The following is a 17,465-nucleotide window of genomic DNA, read 5'->3' on the forward strand; positions in this document are numbered from 1 at the left end:
ACTCAGGAATTGCTCCTGGTGGTGCTCAGGGGACCATATGGGATGCTGGGAATCGAACCCGGGTCGGCTGCGTGCAAGGCAAACGCCCTACCTGCTGTGCTATCGCTCCAGCACTCTTAAGTATTCAATTTTAACAAATAGTTTGGCAATAAATTATTTTTAAGTAATATTGGCATTATTTCTCAAAGTTTCATATAATGGCCATACATCACTTTTTTTTTTTTTTTTTTTGGTTTTTGGGTCACACCCGGCGATGCACAGGGGTTACTCCTGGCTCTTCACTCAGGAATTACCCCTGGCGGTGCTCAGGGGACCATATGGGATGCTGGGATTAGAAACCGGGTCGGCCGCGTGCAAGGCAAACGCCCTACCCGTTGTGCTATCGCTCCAGCCCCTACATCACATTTTTTGAAAAAAAAAAAAAAAAAAACTCATAAAATTTGTGACAATTACACAGTTAAAAACAGTATAATTTTTTACCGCATACTGTTTCATTCATCTGAATGAAACCTCTCCCAAATCAACATTTTGCTACATTAGCATCACAACAAAAAGATCTGCTCTGTTTGTGTGTATGAATATACATACATGTGAATATACATATATACACTTTTTTAATAACAAGATACCTATTCTCTCACAACACTCAAGTATGTATGTCCCAAAACAAAGACTTTGCTATAAACTTTGCTGTATTAGCATCATAACCCTCCCTATAAGGAATCCAAAAATGATGTAACAAAAGCCCAATTCACACATATATTGAAATTTATCAAAAATAGGGACAGAAGGCTGGAGCAACATTACAGTGGGTAGGGCATTCGCCTTGCACACAGCCAACCCAGGTTCAATCACTGGCATCCCACATGGTCCCAAGCACCACCAGTAATTTCTGAGTGCAGAGCCAGGAGTAACCCATGAGCATTGCCAGGTGTGGCCCCCAAAAAAGGTGAGTGGAAGGGACAGATAGTATAGTAAGTAAGGTGTTTGTCTTGTACACTGCTGATCCAAATTCAATTCCCAGAGCACCATATTGTCCCCCCAAGTTCCAACCTGAGTACAGAGCCAGGAATAAGCCCTGATCACTGCCAGGTATGACCCAAAAATCAAAGTAAATTGTTGGAGTTTGGGGGGAGGGGGGAGGCACTGGCATTCTATTTTCTATGAGTTTTCATTCCGCAATTTTCATTTCTTCACTGAGTACGGGCTAATGGATTCTTATTTGGTTTGGTTGGGGTTCAGCTGTTCGGTTTGGGGCCAGAGCAATAGTACAGTGGGCAGGGCATTTTCCTTGCACACGGTCAACCCAGGTTTGGTCCCCCACATCCCATATGGTCCCTGAGCACCACCAGGAGTGATTCCTGAGTGCAGAGCCAGGAGTAACCCCTGAGCATCGCCGGGTGTGACCCAAAAAAGCAAAAAAAAGAAAAATCAGTTGTTTGGTTTGGTTTGGGACCATCCCCAATGGTGCTCAGGGGTAGCACTGTAGCACTGCAGAGTAATCTGCAGAGCCAGGGATCAAACCCAAGGCTTCTGCATCAAAATGTGCTCTAGCACTTAGAGCCATCTCTCTAGTGCTCACCCATCTTTTGTTGCCGTGCTCATCAGGAGTTTTACCCCTGGGCTGTGGAGCAGCCAGAAATCCCTTGTGGCACCAGGGAGCACAAGAAAGCGGGGCTGCCAAGATCACAGTCAGTACACAAGGGATGGAATGGCACAGGGGATGGAGTGTGAAACCTCATCCTTACAAAGGCAGATGTTTTTACCACGGAGCTATCTCCAGGCCCTATCTGGAGCTTTTTCAAGATGACTTTTATGAATTTTCTGACACATCCGCATCATTTTGAATGAAATAAGGAATTTCCTCATTTTCTAAACCCAAAATAAAAAGAATCAGTAGGCAGCTTATAAACATTTTTCCTCCTAACCCTAGAATTAGCCATTTCCTCAAGAAGCACTGGTTCTCTTTAGTCAAGAATTGTATACCAAGATCTGGGAACTAGGTATGTTCATGCTTTATCATTTGATATTATAGATCAGTATTCCAAAGGTATGAATGATCAGTTTTAATGGGGTGGGGGGGAAATTAGGGCTTGAGGAACCAGCAGCACCAGGGAGCAAACCTGGACATCCCACATGAAATGCATGCATCCAGACTACTGAGCTATCTCTCTGCCCTAATAAGGTACTTTTCAAGTATATGAATGTTGTTCCTTTTTAATGCTACAAACTTTTACTGAGAAAATATATTAAACAACTATTTCAGGACTCAGGGATGTGACTCAGTAGGTGAGTGCTCACCTTGCATATATAAAGCCAAGAATTAAATCCCTGACACCACTCCATGTAGCCAGTGTACATTCCCTGGCACCACAAAAAACACAATCAGCATAATGCAACAAAGTGAGTAAGAGTGACTTAGCCAAGTACGCAATTCTCAGACAACACCACAAGTGTGACCAAACACTTCAGCAAGTAAAAAAATTGGAAAGAAAGAGAAATTATTTTTAAAGAACCAGGAAGACAGTAGGAATTGGACTGCCAGGCACCACATGGCCTCCCAAGCAACCACTGGGTATACCTAGAGACCACGAAGTAAGCCAGGGTGGTCCTAATAGCACTTAAACACTAGTCCATAAGTCCAAAATTGCTAAAGGGCCCCTGAGTACTGCTTGGGTGTTCAAAAGAAATATTTTATTTGAAGAGCTATTTAAGTTCCTAAGTGTACCATTCTAGTATTATATTTTGCTAAAGACAACTATATTACCAAACAGTCAAAATGTAGCCTCTAGTAAATAAGCATAATACTTACAATATATGATGAGGTATCCAAATGCAATCTTTAGAAGTAAATTCACATAAATTAACATTTTTTCACAGAAAGGCCAATTTCTAATTTTGTGCTGTAATGCAATTTAGCATGAATTTTAAAGCCATATGACTACACTGAAATTAAAAGGCACAAAGGAAAAACAATTAGAAATTCGAACATCAGAACATCTATAATTAAAGATAATAAACATGTTAGTTGTGTAACATACCACTTATTAAAGTTCTCAAGAAAAGCTAGGTAGCTACTTTCAAACTATCCTCAGTAGAGGAGAAAATTAAAACACAATACAAGCTAACCTAAAAATGCAGTTCAGCAGTATTAACACTTGCATGTATGAGGCAAGCTCAGGCCCCAACACCACAAAAAAAAAAAAAAAGAATCAATCACATAATAGTACTTCATCAGCAAAGATGCTTACTTTTCTTAATAGAATACTCTTAAATACTGTACTATTGGTGAGGGACACAGCTCAAAAGGCTGGAAGTTTAATCATAGTCCCCAAACCACCACTAGATATGGCCCAGGTGTCTCCCAACATCACTGGGTCAATCAGCATCACGTCACCAAGGGCAGAGAACACCAAACCATCAGGCCCACAAAGCCTGGCCAAGTACTGCCAGGAGAGGCACCTGAGCCCCTGAGCACTGCCACAGAGACCACCCAAAATTTGCTATTTCAGTTCCCTAGGTTCTGTATTCCCCAATCTCACCCTTTAAGAGAACTGAAAATCAGAAATACGTTAACTGACAAATGACTGTCAAACCTTGGGTGAGGGGAGCCTGAGAGACGGAAGTACATACTTTGCATGCTGACGTCCTGGGTTCAATCCCAGTTCTGCATAATTCTCCACCACAGCCGGGAGAGACTGCTGAGCAAGGAGCCACAAGATGTCCTGTACCCAGGAATAGCCAAGCGTGGCCCAGAAACAAACAAACTCAAATATAGGAGGATTTCCATTCCTAATAGAGTTTGATTTATACAATAGACACTTCAACCTCTAACACTTAGAAAACACAGACTCAAGGCTGCCTAAAAGGTCATCTGTCACTGTCACTGTCATCCCGTTGCTCATCGATTTGCTCGAGCGGGCACCAGTAACATCTCCATTGTGAGACTTGTTGTTACTGCTTTTGGCATATCAAATACGCCACGGATAGCTTGCCAGGCTCTGCCAAGCGGGTGAGATACTCTCGGTAGCTTGCCGGGCTCTCAGATAGGGGCAGAGGAATCGAACCCGGCTCAGCCACATACAAGGCAAACGCCCTACCCACTATGCTATCACTCCAGCCTGAAAAAGGTCATCTAACCCAAACTATTCAACCAAAAGTTGATTACCTGCTACAGTTAACACTTCAAATATGCTCTACCCCAGATCTATCCAATCAGATCTATCCAATCACTTGACAAGAACTCCAAGTGATTTTGTACACAGCTGGACTTGAGAAGTGTGTATTAGGAATTGAAAAGCATTATACAGCATATCCAACAAGTTGTCCCTGAAGTAATGTCATGTGTTCAAAATGAAGGCAAAAATAAAAACAGTGACGGCAAATGTCAATACAGAAACACCTGTGAATTACTTTATACCAATTTAGAAAACTAGGCCAGCATTAATCCATCTAATAAAATTCTACTGGTTACTACTCAAATAAGATGTCCTATACAAAATCTTACCCAAAGAACATAACTTAGGACCTCATGCACTACATCACAACTCTGCTGATTTCATTCCTGATTTCATTCACTTTAAAGATGTCAACTTGCTCAAAGGAGTTCAGCAGCATACTTCACATACGGAAGTCCTGGGTTCAATCTCCAATATCATGTGGTTCTCTGAGCATCCTCATTAAAGACCCCTTACTACACCAAACTAGTAATAAACACCCCCCCATGAACTTTTCTGGTTATTAAAAAAAAAAAAAAGATAGAAAAAGAAAAACCAATACATGTGGGGCCAGGAAGATAGTACAATGGGAAGGGTATTTGCCTTGCATGCCACCAACCTGCATTCAATCCCCAGAACCCCATGGATCCCCAAACCTCACAAAGAGCACAGAGCCAGGAGTAAGCCCTGAGTACCACAAGTATATGCCCCATTCCATTAAGCTATCTCTCCACCCCTTCACCTGGATCTTTTATTAAGTAAAATAACTTCCTTTGTTACAAAGGAGTGGAATACATGCTTTGTATGCAGGAGAACCGGGTTTGAACCCTGGTACCACATGGTTCCCCAAGAAGAACCAGCAGCATGCCCTGAGCACAGCAAGTGTGACACCCAAGAAGAGAGAGGGGAGGGGAGGGAAAAGAGGAAGAACACTTGTCTTGCATGCAGCTGATCCAGGTTCAATCCCCAACACCCTATCTGATCCCCTGAGCCCCACCAAGAGTGATCCTTGAGTGAAGAGCAAGGAGAAAGCCATGAGGGGAGGAAGGAAGAGAGACAGACAGACAGACAGACAGACAAGCAAGAAAGAACCTGCTAACCTAAAATCTCCAAATGATTTTTTATTACACAGAAGTCTGAAGGCCTCTGGCATTTTAACATCATTTAAATACAATGTAAAGTACACCAACCTAATGCTGTGTCATATAACTATACTTAGTGGCGATTTCAATTTTAACTTGGTTCTGTGACAAAGGCTTCAGAAAAATAACATTAAAAGGCGCTCCTCCCCTCCCCCAAAAAATACAGTGATTTAAACAAAGTGAACTACCAAGATATGTACAACCTAATTACTCCAGCACCATTTAATTAACTTCAAGCTTTGGGAAAGCTTTTACCTACAAACCTGATACTAACAGTTCATCTTTAATAGGATGATCATAATGCTCAACCTTAATTTTTCTTCTTCAAAGCATTTTAACAGTTAATTATAACCTAACCCTTTGAGATGGGTGTTGCCAGTTTCAGGACAAAGATATTAAAGGAGATTATGCAATCTTCCCAGAGTCATTTGGCAATCTGTGTCAAGAGTGATTACATTACAATCCAGAAGTAGGAAAGGCTTCTCAGAATAAGGGAATAACTATTTAGCAAACATTTATTGAACACCTAAATGTACATAAAATACAATCTGCTGGCTTGACAATCACAATTATAGTATATGGCATATTGTAACAAGTGCCATCATAGAGGTACATATTTCTCTGAAAGTAAAACACTAAAAATGGTAACTGCTAGTAGAGACCAAAGAAGAAGATATTATAAATGATGAAGACTTTAAAAGATGAGTTTTCAGGGGGTAGAGATTAAGTACCAGAAGTAAGGCCTTGCAGGAGGACAGTTCCATTTCAAATCCCAGGCAGCACATGTGGTGCCAAAAATACTTGCAGACACAATAAGTCCTGAGCATCACCAACTGTGGCCCCAAAACAAACAAATCAAAAAAAAAAAAAAAAAGGAACATGGGTTAGAATGATGATAGCACAGAGGGGAGGGCGTTTACCTTGCACACAACTGGGTTCGAATTCCAGCATCCCATATGGTCCCCTGACCACCACCAGGAATAATTCCTGAGTGTAGAGACAGGAGTAACCCCTGTGCATTGCCGGGTGTGGCCCAAAAAGAAAAAAAAAAGGAACAGAAAAAAAAACCAGAAATGAAAATATATATTGTAAAAATGTGATAGTAAAGTGAACGGTCACAGGGGCATATTAGTATTTATAATAAAGATAATGAAAGTATTTGCAAAATGTGATCGTTTTTGCTAGGGAATATGGGGTTAAGAGATACTTTAAAGAATGTTTTTTAAAAAAAAATGCTATACTTTTGTTTATTTTTGAACCCCACACAGTGATGCTTAGAGACTATTCCTGGCTCTGCAATCAGGGATCACTCCTGGCTGTGCTTAGGAGACCATATGGGGTGCCTACATTGACTGCATGCAAGGCAAACACCCTATCTGCTATACTACTGCTCAGGCCCCTAAATTTGGGGTTTGGGGCTGTTATTAGGAGTGCTCAGAGTTCAGTGCTCAGTGCTCCCAGCATGTTGCAGGGCAACAGTGCTTGAAGATTCATGAGATGCCAGGTTTTGAACCAGGTGTCTCCAAATGCAAAGCAAGTACACTAGACCTTTGAACTATGTCCCCTGCCCATAAACTGAATTTTATTTCATAAGTTAAGATTTGAAATTCTAACAAGAATTATAATATTGGACAACCTAATTGATACCTCTGATATCAAACTAATTGACAGTTCTCAGACAATAAAGTGAGGACTAGAAACAAATGTGAAAATATAATAAAAGTATCACAGGTAATACACAGAATGGAAAACAAAAAGATACAAGTCAAAACTTTTAAATACATGTCTAATGAGATTATACAAAAGATGTCATACAAACCAGAGAAAAACACAGTGTGTCTCACTAAGAGAGGGAAAGTGGAACTAAAATCCTAAAGAGGGGTGGAGGTGACATCCTGGAGAGGTGGTACAGGAAGTAAAATACTTGCTCGACTTGCATGCAGCTCACCCCAGTATGAGTCCTTGGCACCATTTCTGCTCTTCCAGCATCTCTAGGAATCACTCGTGAGCACAAAGCCAGGAATAGCCCCTGTACACTGCAGGGTGTGCGCCCCCCCCCAAAAAAAAAAAATCATAAATGGAAAGAATGCCTAACAGTGGCAGGAGAAATGAGTCACTAACTTATGCTAGCATGATTTCTATGAAATGATGACTGGAAGTCATGACTGAAAGAACCAAGCAAGTGATAAGAAAGTGCAGGTGACTTGCAGCTGTGCTTTTATTTAAAATAAAAAATTACAAGGCCAGAACAATAGCAGTAGGTAGGGCACTTGCCTTGCACATTGCCAACCCAGGTTCAATACCAGGCACCACACAGGGTCCCCATGTGCTGCCAGAAGTAACCCAGGTCAACTAAATGAGATCCTGAGTTCCAGAGACACTGCATGGCTCACAGAGGACCACAGGGGAGAGTATGGCCCTGGTGACTCCCAACACCAAAGGCAAACACCAAATCATCAAGCCACCAAAGCTGGGCCATGTATCTGTAGGAGCAACCATCGCACCCCACTCCTGCCTCAGCACTGCTCAAGAGTCCTTCCCCTATACCCCAAAAAAGCAAAATAACCAATAAAAAAAGGGCCCTCCAAGAAACAAGAAAACTGGCATAGAAACATTATCCCTAAGTTCAAATCAGAAAGGATATGGATGCAATCTTTTCTAATTTCCTTTCCTGGAAATAAAAAGCTATCTAACTTCCAGATAGCTCAAAAGACTAAAGCACAGGTTTTGCATACAGAAGGTCCAGGTTTGATCCCTAGCACTGCCTGGCCCACTCAGCAGCAAGACCCACCTGTAGTACTGAGCTAGGAATTGCCCCTGAGCACTGCCAGGTGTGGTACAACAGACAAAAACAAAGTATTCCTGTTTTCATTAAAAAGCGTTTAGAAGGGCAGTCAATTTCTCTTCTTTCATTTTTAAAAGAATGCACAGAGGCAGCAGTTACCACGACTACAGAAAACAAAACTTACACTGTTGTTTTATTTACTTAGGGCCAACACAATTATATAAAAATTCAGGCACTAACATTTCCCTCCAATATCCCAAGAGATTTAATGCTTCTAAATAATCATAAAAATAATGTAAAGACAGAAATATATCTTGAGTAATTATTTTTAATGCTATTATAATTTAAAATGTAACCAGTCTTCTTCCTAGGAGATAAAGATAAATTATGTTTTTTGGGCCATACCCAGCTGTACTTGCTAACCTCTAGCTATACACTCAGGGATCACTACTGGTGGGCTCAGGGGACAATGTGAGGTGCTGGGGTTCGAATCTGGATCAGATCAATCAAAGCACCCACTGTACTCTCTCTCCAGCCTTATAGATGATTTTTCCCATCTAAAAATATTAACATTAACATTAAAAATGAAAAAGAGACAATACCAAAAAATACCACGACCTGAAAGTTGAACAAAACTAATTTTATACCACAGCAATAACAATGTAATTCAAAACTACCTCAGGAGATTATTAGAAAAATCAGTGAGGTAGTACAAACAATAAATATTACACGCCTACCCTAAAAATGGATATAGTTCAAATAAGGGTATTTGGTTTTGTACAATTAATAAAACCTCATAACCTATGTTTGCTTTGGCACCATACCCACAATGGTGCTAGGGGACCCTGGTGCTCAAGGGAACCATATTCAGTGCCAGGGATCAAACCAGGATCAGCCCCAAACCCGAGCTTTAACTCCATACTATTGTGGAACCCCCATAACATAACCTTAACTATCTTCCGAGATCCATTCATTCTACAACCAAATTTACTAAGCTCCTATAATCACATTAGATACACTTACATGATGATAAAGTCTCTGCCCTTGACAGAAGTATTAACTACGAAAGACAGGCAGGAAAAGGCATCTAACAATCCTGAGTATATGGATTTTACCAATGACTAGCCCCAGGAAAGGAAGTAGAGAAACTAAGTGAGCAGAGGAAAGTCCTTATTGTTTCTGTGCATTTTCACATTGTCTAAAATGTTTATTTAATAATTTTTCCCTTTTCTTTTTCTATTCAGTTTTTGGGTCACAACTAGCAGTGCTTACACATCATGTGGTGAGGCTTCCCACATGTGATCAAGGGCCAGAGATCAGAGGCCACATGAGCATTGTGGGTAAGCTACTTGACCCGTATATGACTGACCCAGGTTCAATACCTAGTATTCCATATGGTACCAAATCCCCACAGGAGTAACATTGCTAACCTCTAGCTATACACTCAGGGATCACTACTGGTGGGCTCAGGGGACAATGTGAGGTGCTGGGGTTCGAATCTGGATCAGATCAATCAAAGCACCCACTGTACTCTCTCTCCAGCCTTATCTGGAGAGAGAGCACAAAACCAGAAGCAAGCCCTGAGCACTAGCAGGTGCAGCCCAAACACATTCCAAAAAAAATTCAAAGCACGGGATCAGTCCTGTGTAACTATTGCAGACAGATGGATAGGCGGCACTGGTAACGCTTTTGTTTTTGTTTTGGGGCCACGCCCAGCAATGCTCAGTGTAACTTCTGGCTCTATACTCAGGAAATTACTCCTGGCAGAGTTTTTGAGAAATAATAAACTAAGTTTAACACTAAGGGACTGGAGCAATAGCACAAGAGGGTAGGATGTTTGCCGTACATGCGCCGACCTCAGTATGATTCCTCTGTCCCTCTCAGAGAGCCCGGCAAGCTACGGAGAGTATCCGACCCACAAGCTACCTATGGCGTATTCGATATGCCAAAAACAGTGACAACAAGTTTCACAATGGAGACCAAGTTTCACAATGGAGACGTTCCTGGTGCCCACTCGAGCAAATCCGACGGTGCTACAGTACTACAATAAACTAAGAAGAAATTGCCAAGTTCTGAAATAGCCCAAAGGCATGAGGAACACATTCTTTTGAGACTAAGCTCTTAGGAGCTGGAGAAACTGAGATACACCATAAACTGAGACAAACTGAGGCATCATTCACAAAAGATGGATTCTGCCCCCCTTCAGAAAAGGAGAAACAGAGAATAGAGCCCTTAAGCCCTTTCCTAGCAAGAGGACAACCCAGGTTGGGTCCCCAGCATAAGGTCCCCTGAGCACAGAATCAAAGTGCTGAAACTATATGAAAGGATAACCATCTCCCCAAACTGCTATTTTCCTCTCCAGATAAGTCCAAGTTCTCTTACCAACCTCTCTCTCCTCCCCCTACATTTGGACATTTGGGGAGGGAGGGAGTCACACCCATCAGTATTCAGGCTTACTCCACACTCTGTACAGAACCAAGGTCAGCCACAAGCAAGACAAGTGCCTTAACCACTGTTCAATCTGTCCAACCCCTGTAAGGCGATGTTTCTAAAACATCTAGGCTAAATTACACTGACTTTCCTTTTCCAACAAAGAGCAATTTCTTGCTCTAGCCTGAGTCTATGGTTCGCCGAGATCTTGGGTAGTAGGGGCCAGTTCCCACACCATGCAGAACAAGTGGAATTCAGACACAGGTAGTGGAAGACTATTGTCTACTGTCACTAATGTGCAGCGTAGGTGCTTGTAGCCCACTTAACCAGTCCTAACCCACACCAGGCATGTACTTCCTCAGGAGTGACTGAGATGGGTCAAGCAGAGAAGTGGAAGCACTCTCCCTCCCAAGCTCCCCAGTTCGCTAAAGTCACCTACAATACAATCAGTCCACTGTGTTATCTCTCTGGCCCTATTTCAGATTTTTTTTTAATTGAAAAAACTACTTCCAAAGAGCTGAGGTCAAAAGTCTAGGGTACCCCTTCATCTTAAATGCCCAGTCAATGAGTTCCTTGATTTAAAAAACTAAACACTGACACTTCCATTTTTCAATTAACTGAAGTTTCTAAATAATTGTATGGCCTTGGGCAAATACTACCTTCCTACAAATTTTTTATCTAGTAAGTCTGGAAACTGAACAGTAAAAAGTAAAAAAAAATACTAACTTTGAGGAGGGGAGGGTTGGTAGGTGCTCAGGGCTTATTCCTAGCTCTGTGCTCAGAGATCACGACTGGATGGCTTGAACAACCATATGGGATGCTGGGGATCAAACCTGGGTCAGCCATACTCAAGGTAAATGTCCTATTGCTCTAGCCAAAAAGAAAAAAAAATGAAAAAAAATCTATTTTTTCTTTAAAACTTTCAGGGGCTAGACAGAGCACAGGGGCTACAATGCTTGTCTTGCATACAGCCAAATTCAGATTATCCTACTACTGCAGGGTCCCCCAACACATCCAGGGGCAACCCCTGAGTAGATCTGGGAGTATCCCCCAAGCACTACCTGGTGCTACCATTCCCAAAAATAATTTAATTTAAAGATTTTAATGCAGAAGTCACCTACCAGTTCACGAATCTGTACTGTATGTTTATCTCTTTAGTACACATCTTTTAATAAAAACTTCTACTTGAGACAGGTAGGGAGCTTGCCTTGCATCAGGTTTACCCAAGTTCAATATCTACCACCCCTTATGGTCCCCTGAGTCCACCAGGAGTGATCCCTGAGCCAGGAGTAAGCCCTGAGCACTGCCAGGTGTGTCCCCCAAAAAGGAAAAAAAAAAACAAAACTAGGAAGTAAAAATATTGCAAAAATCATCTCTATAAAATATGCCTATACTCACTTCCTAAATTCAGGAGGCAAGCAATTAACCAAAAGTCACTGTCCTATATTTCATATCCCTAAGGGCTTCTCATCCCACATCAGTCCCCAGTCAATCCTAGAGTCTGGTAAAAATTCCATAGATTCTGATAAAAATCTATCAATATACAGTATGTTCCTGCCAGAACATACTTCTTCACTTCTTCAGATACTAATAGAAACTACTTGACTTTCAAAGAGAAGTGATAAACATATATGAAAATAGAAGATTTACCTCTAATACTTATTACTTATTTGGTCCTCTATACAAGCAATTTCTCTTCTGCAACTGTTTCACTAGCTGTAAATGACTTATCAGATTCTGTATTACAGGATTACTGCAGAAGTTAAATGAGATAGCATTGAACTCCAGTGAGATGTTCACTATTTATTCCTCTTCTTTTGTTTTTGGAAAAGGGGTAAGGGGGCAAGGCGGGCGGGCACAAGCAATGACACGCAGGGTTGACTCCAGGCCCTGCACTCTTGGATCCCTCCTAGCAGGCTCAACCATATGGGGTGTCAGGGATTGAATCCAGGTTAGTCCTGTGCAAGGCAAGCACCCTATCCCACTCTGCTACCACTCCAGACCCTACTCTTTTTCTTTTTAAGATATCACACCAAACACACCTAAGAGCAAAGTACAACAAATAAGCATTATCAAGAATGAAGACTGCTAGGGGCTGGAGAGATAGCACTTCGAGTAGGGCGTTTGCCTTGCACGCGGCCGACCCAGGTTCAAATCCCAGCATCCCATATGGTCCCCTGAGCACAGCCAGGGGTAATTCCTGAGTGCAGAGCCAGGAGTAACCCCTGTGCATCGCCAGGTGTGACCCAAAAAGCAAAAAAAAAAAAAAAAAAAAAAGAATAAAGACTGCTAATAGCACTGTATCACTGTTGTCCCATTGTTCATCAGATTTGCTCAAGTGGGCACAGTAACCTCTCCATTGTGAGATTTGTTACTGTTTTTTTGCATATCAAATACACCACGGGTGGCTTGCCAGGCTCTGCCGTATGGGTGGGATACTCTTGGTAGCTTGCCGGGCTCTCTGAAAGAAATGGAGGAATCGAACCCAGTTCAGCCACATGCAAGGCAAACGCCCTGCCCAATGTGCTATCGCTCTAGTCCAAGGCTGCTAATATGAAAATTAATTGAGATATATTTTCATTTATTCAAAGAATATTTACTGAGCACTGTGTCTGATAGGAACACTGTTGCAGGAACTCAGACCACAGGTATGATCTCTTTTGAAGAGAGAGGGGCTGGGTCACTCTAGCTCTACAATGGGAAGGGGACCATGTGGTGCAGGGGTTCCAATCAGGCTCACCACATGCAAGATAAGCACCTGAACCTCTGTACTATTATTATTTCCCCAGCTAGACAATCTTTCTAAAGAACATCAAAGACTTCCCCCATTAACATTCAGTGAATAAAGAATTGGAATTCCTTTTTCACTAATTTTTACTAAGAATCTCTACGATTCTTTGGTCTTTACCTCCAACTGATTCAATAACTTCTCATATATAGGGCCCAAAGAGACAGTACAGAGGATAGGGTGCTTGCCTTGCTTGCAGCCAACCTGGGTTCAATCCCTGCTCCCCATATGATCCCCACAGCCCACCAGGAGTGATCCCTGAGCAGAGCCAGGGAGAAAGCCCTGAACACCACCGGGTACGGCCCCAAAACCAAGTTACTAATAATAATAATAATAATAACAATAATAATAATTTCTCATATATATTTTATGCATATTTGCAGTCCTGAAGGTAATAACTGGTTTAAATCCTCTATTCTTAAATCCAATCATAATGATTGTCATAAAACAGAATGGGTCCTTATTATGCTATTTATTCAATTAATAGCTATTTACTAAGCATTTAAGAGGCTGCATGAGACACAGGTATACAACAATTATGAAGAAAGTAAGATAGAGTGCCTGCTCTTATGGAAAATAGAGCCTACTATAATAAAAAGTTGTAAGACAGGGTATTACCAAAGGTGTATATCCTACCCTCCATAAAACTACAGTCTAAAAATGGGGAGGGTGGGGGAAACTAACACTACAATACTTAGTTCAAACACATCTGCAGTTTAGAATGTGACAAAAGCATACACTCAAAATCTAAAAGCTAACACATGGGGGCCAGAGATAGTACAGCAGGTAAGGCACTTGCCTTGCACGCAGCAAATCTGGGTTTGATCCCTAGCAGCCCATAAGGTCCTCCTGAATAGAGCCGAAGCAAGCCCTGAGCACCACTGGGTACCTCCCCCAAATTAAAAATAAATAAATCCCCTTAATTTGTACATAGCTTTTGTTTTGTAATACCAGGAACAAAACCCAGGTCTTAAGCATGTTAAACTTGCACTCACTGAGCCACATTCCCTGCCTCCTCCTCAGGACTTTTTTGTTTCGGTGGTGGGAGGAGACAAGTCCCACCTGGCAGTGTTGGGGATTAAGGCTGGGCCTCCTGAAAGCAAAGCATACACTGCGGCCCACTGCGCTATTTCCCCAGTCCAGAACATTTTATTCAAAAATTTCAAGTGTTTGGAGAGACAGAACAGGGAGTACAGGATTTGCCTTGCTTGCACGATGGACTGTGGTTTGATCCCTGACATAGAGCCAGGAGGAGTCAGCTCTAAGAGTAGGTAGGTGTGGCCCAAAATACATAGGAAAAAAATTCATTTTTCTCACTCAGTAACTCATTTTCTCCCAATAGGGGCCAGCGCAATAGCACAGTAAGTAAGGCACTTGCTTGCATGTGGTCAACCTGGATTCAATCCCCAGCACCCTATACTAGGAATGCTTCCTTAAATTCAAAGCCAGGAGTAAGGCCTGAGCACCAGTGGGTGTAGCCCAAAAACAAAAACTCCTCCCAATAGGGAAGTATAACAAATATAAAATATTCCTATAAATTAAAAAGTCAGCTCAGTAATATAAATAGAATGTCATTTTTGTGATAAAAAAGAAATGCCATAATAAAATTCAAAGTCACATGGCACTTTTCTAAGGAGAATCCTTGACGAGACAAGATCATTCTTCATCCAAGTACAGACCATGATTGGACTCCTAGTTCTCGTAACAAATGGTAATCCTACCAACCTGTCTTTCTGGTTTTCAGAGGTTATAGGCGGAGCTCTACTTAGGTATATGAGTATATAAAGACATGCAATCAAGGACTGATCAAAGAATGGTTGAAAAGACTACTTGCCAGTCTGGGAAAATTGCTGAATGGGCTGCAGTGTATGGGGCCCTGGGTTCAGTTCCTGGCACTGCATGGTCCTGAACACCAGCAGGAGAGATCCCAAGACACAGATCCAAAAGCAATTACTGAGCACTGCTGGGTGTGACCCAACACCCCTCCCCCCAAAAAAAAAGACTACTAGCCAAGGAAACAGACCTAAGAAATGAATACACATACACTTCGACAGGTATTACAAGTTTCATCCACAACCTAAAAAACTCCACCTCTCATGTATTCAGACTACGTATGGTCAGTAAGTGAATTCTTTTTAAGGTGAGTTTTTTAGGGGCAGGAGCAACAGTACAGTAGGTAAGCATTTGCCTTATATGTGACTGACCCAAATTTGATCTGTGGCACCCTATAGTGTCCTCAGAGCCCTGCCAGGAGTGATCCCTGAATGCAGGACCAAGAGTAAACAAGCCATGACTATATCCAAAGTGTGGCAAAACAAAACAAAAAAAATTGGATTTTTTTTTTTTTTTGCTTTTTAGGTCACACTCAGCAATGCACAGGGGTTACTCCTGGCTTATACACTCAGGAATTACTCCTGGCGGTGCTGGGGGACCATATGGAATGCTGGGAATTGAACCCAGGTCAGCCGCATGCAAGGCAAATGCCTAACCGCTATCACTCCCGCCCCCAAAAGTGGATTTTTTAAAGCTGATATTTTTGGGGGATTGAGGGGCTACCAGAGATAATCCTATGAACTTCACAGCTATTTTGGTTCAAAACTGTCACAAGGGACTGTTTACCACTGTTGCTCAATACTAAATATGGTGCTGCATATAAATATGATACCCAAGGAACTTGTATTTTTCCCTGCTCGTTTGAGAGTTATATATTATTATTATTATTATTATTATTATTATTATATTTCCTTCTCAGACGTTCCTGTTTGAAACCTCAACTCTACTAGTGCTGTGTTGGCAAATATAAGAATGGTATTAGGGGCCGGAGCGATAGCACAGCGGGTAGGGCGTTTGCCTTGCACGCGGCCGACCCGGGTTCAATCCCCGGCACCCCATATGGTCCCCCAAGCACCGCCAGGGGTAATTCCTGAGTGTAAAGCCAGGAGTAACCCCTGAGCATCGCTGGGTTGTGACTCAAAAAGCAAAAAAAAAAAAAAAGAATGGTATTATAAAAATACAGAATATTAAATGAAGATGTTAAAGAACCAGAGATTTTTTTAATAAAATAAGTTTACCTACAAAGTTACTCCAATAACTTACTTTGATCCTCACAATAGGGATGCAGATGCATCAGAAAAAGCTAGTAACAAAGGCAAAACCACTAACAAACATGCCTTGAGTAGGAAAAGAACTTAAATATTCTTTCTGAAGAAAATTCCTTTCCAATACAGAGAAGACTTTATTAGTTTGTTTGCTGAGGGTGCTCTTAGGTGGAGCAAACAACTGTTAATTGCTCAAGGTCAGAGTAACTAACCTAAAAAAAGACCTTGCTTCACACATGCTAAACAAACCAAAAAAGCCAACTACTCAGAAGTAATTACAACTATCTGCATAGCACAAGTCAAGATGACATTAAAAGTGGGCATGCAAAAACCACAGCAATAACCTACAAAATGCATCATGTTTATTTCCCCATCCTACACATACTTGAAAGACAAAACTATAAACACAGCTTGTGGTGCAACGGCTTTTTAGAACAAATAAAATGCATCTAGAAGAAATAATTTTGTCAGGGAAGGAGGAAATAATCAGCATCAAATGTGAAATGATGAACATAATATAAAATTATATATCTTATAAGGAAAATGCATTTCTTCCTAACAAAAAAATAAGAGCCTCCTAATAAAACACACCACAAGCGTCCCCAGTTTTCATCAAATGAAACTTTACAGACAACAGCAAATGTCTAGGATTCCATAGAAGATGCCTTTAAGTACACCAGAAAGGGTAAACCAGGAAGTGATATAAATTCTTGTAATATAAAACTGGTGAGGAAACTGCTTAACAAGACTCAAATCAATTACTTCAGAAATACTGAGCAAATATACAACCTGCTTCAGATATATAGTGTAAAAATTTAGCAAGCTCAGAATTGTAATTTAGCCTCTTCTAAAGGACCAATCTCCATAATGTAGAATAATCCATTATTTTTCTATGAATACAATTAGATCATTCCATCATCTAGTAGAAGCAAATCTTAAAACTGAAAGTGTTTCAAAGTTAACTTCATTACTCTAGAAACATTTTAAAAGACTCCCTGAAACAAA

The 17,465-nt window shown here is 41.3% G+C and overlaps 1 protein-coding gene across 3 annotated transcripts in view; it reads right to left on the reverse strand.

Moving 5' to 3' along the window:
- Positions 1-17,465, reverse strand: part of ATAD2B (ATPase family AAA domain containing 2B) — a 141,911-nt gene that overhangs the window by 122,032 nt on the left and 2,414 nt on the right. Inside the window, exon 1 of one of the 3 annotated variants that reach the window (XM_055121611.1) lies at positions 2,813-3,080. The exons of the other annotated variants lie outside the window; for them this stretch is intronic. The gene's annotated coding sequence lies outside the window, so the exon portion shown is untranslated. Of the gene's footprint in view, positions 1-2,812; positions 3,081-17,465 lie in introns of those variants that run through there. 3 annotated transcript variants of the gene reach the window in all.

This window comes from Sorex araneus, chromosome X, assembly GCF_027595985.1.
Source record: "Sorex araneus isolate mSorAra2 chromosome X, mSorAra2.pri, whole genome shotgun sequence".
Lineage (NCBI taxonomy): Eukaryota > Metazoa > Chordata > Mammalia > Eulipotyphla > Soricidae > Sorex > Sorex araneus.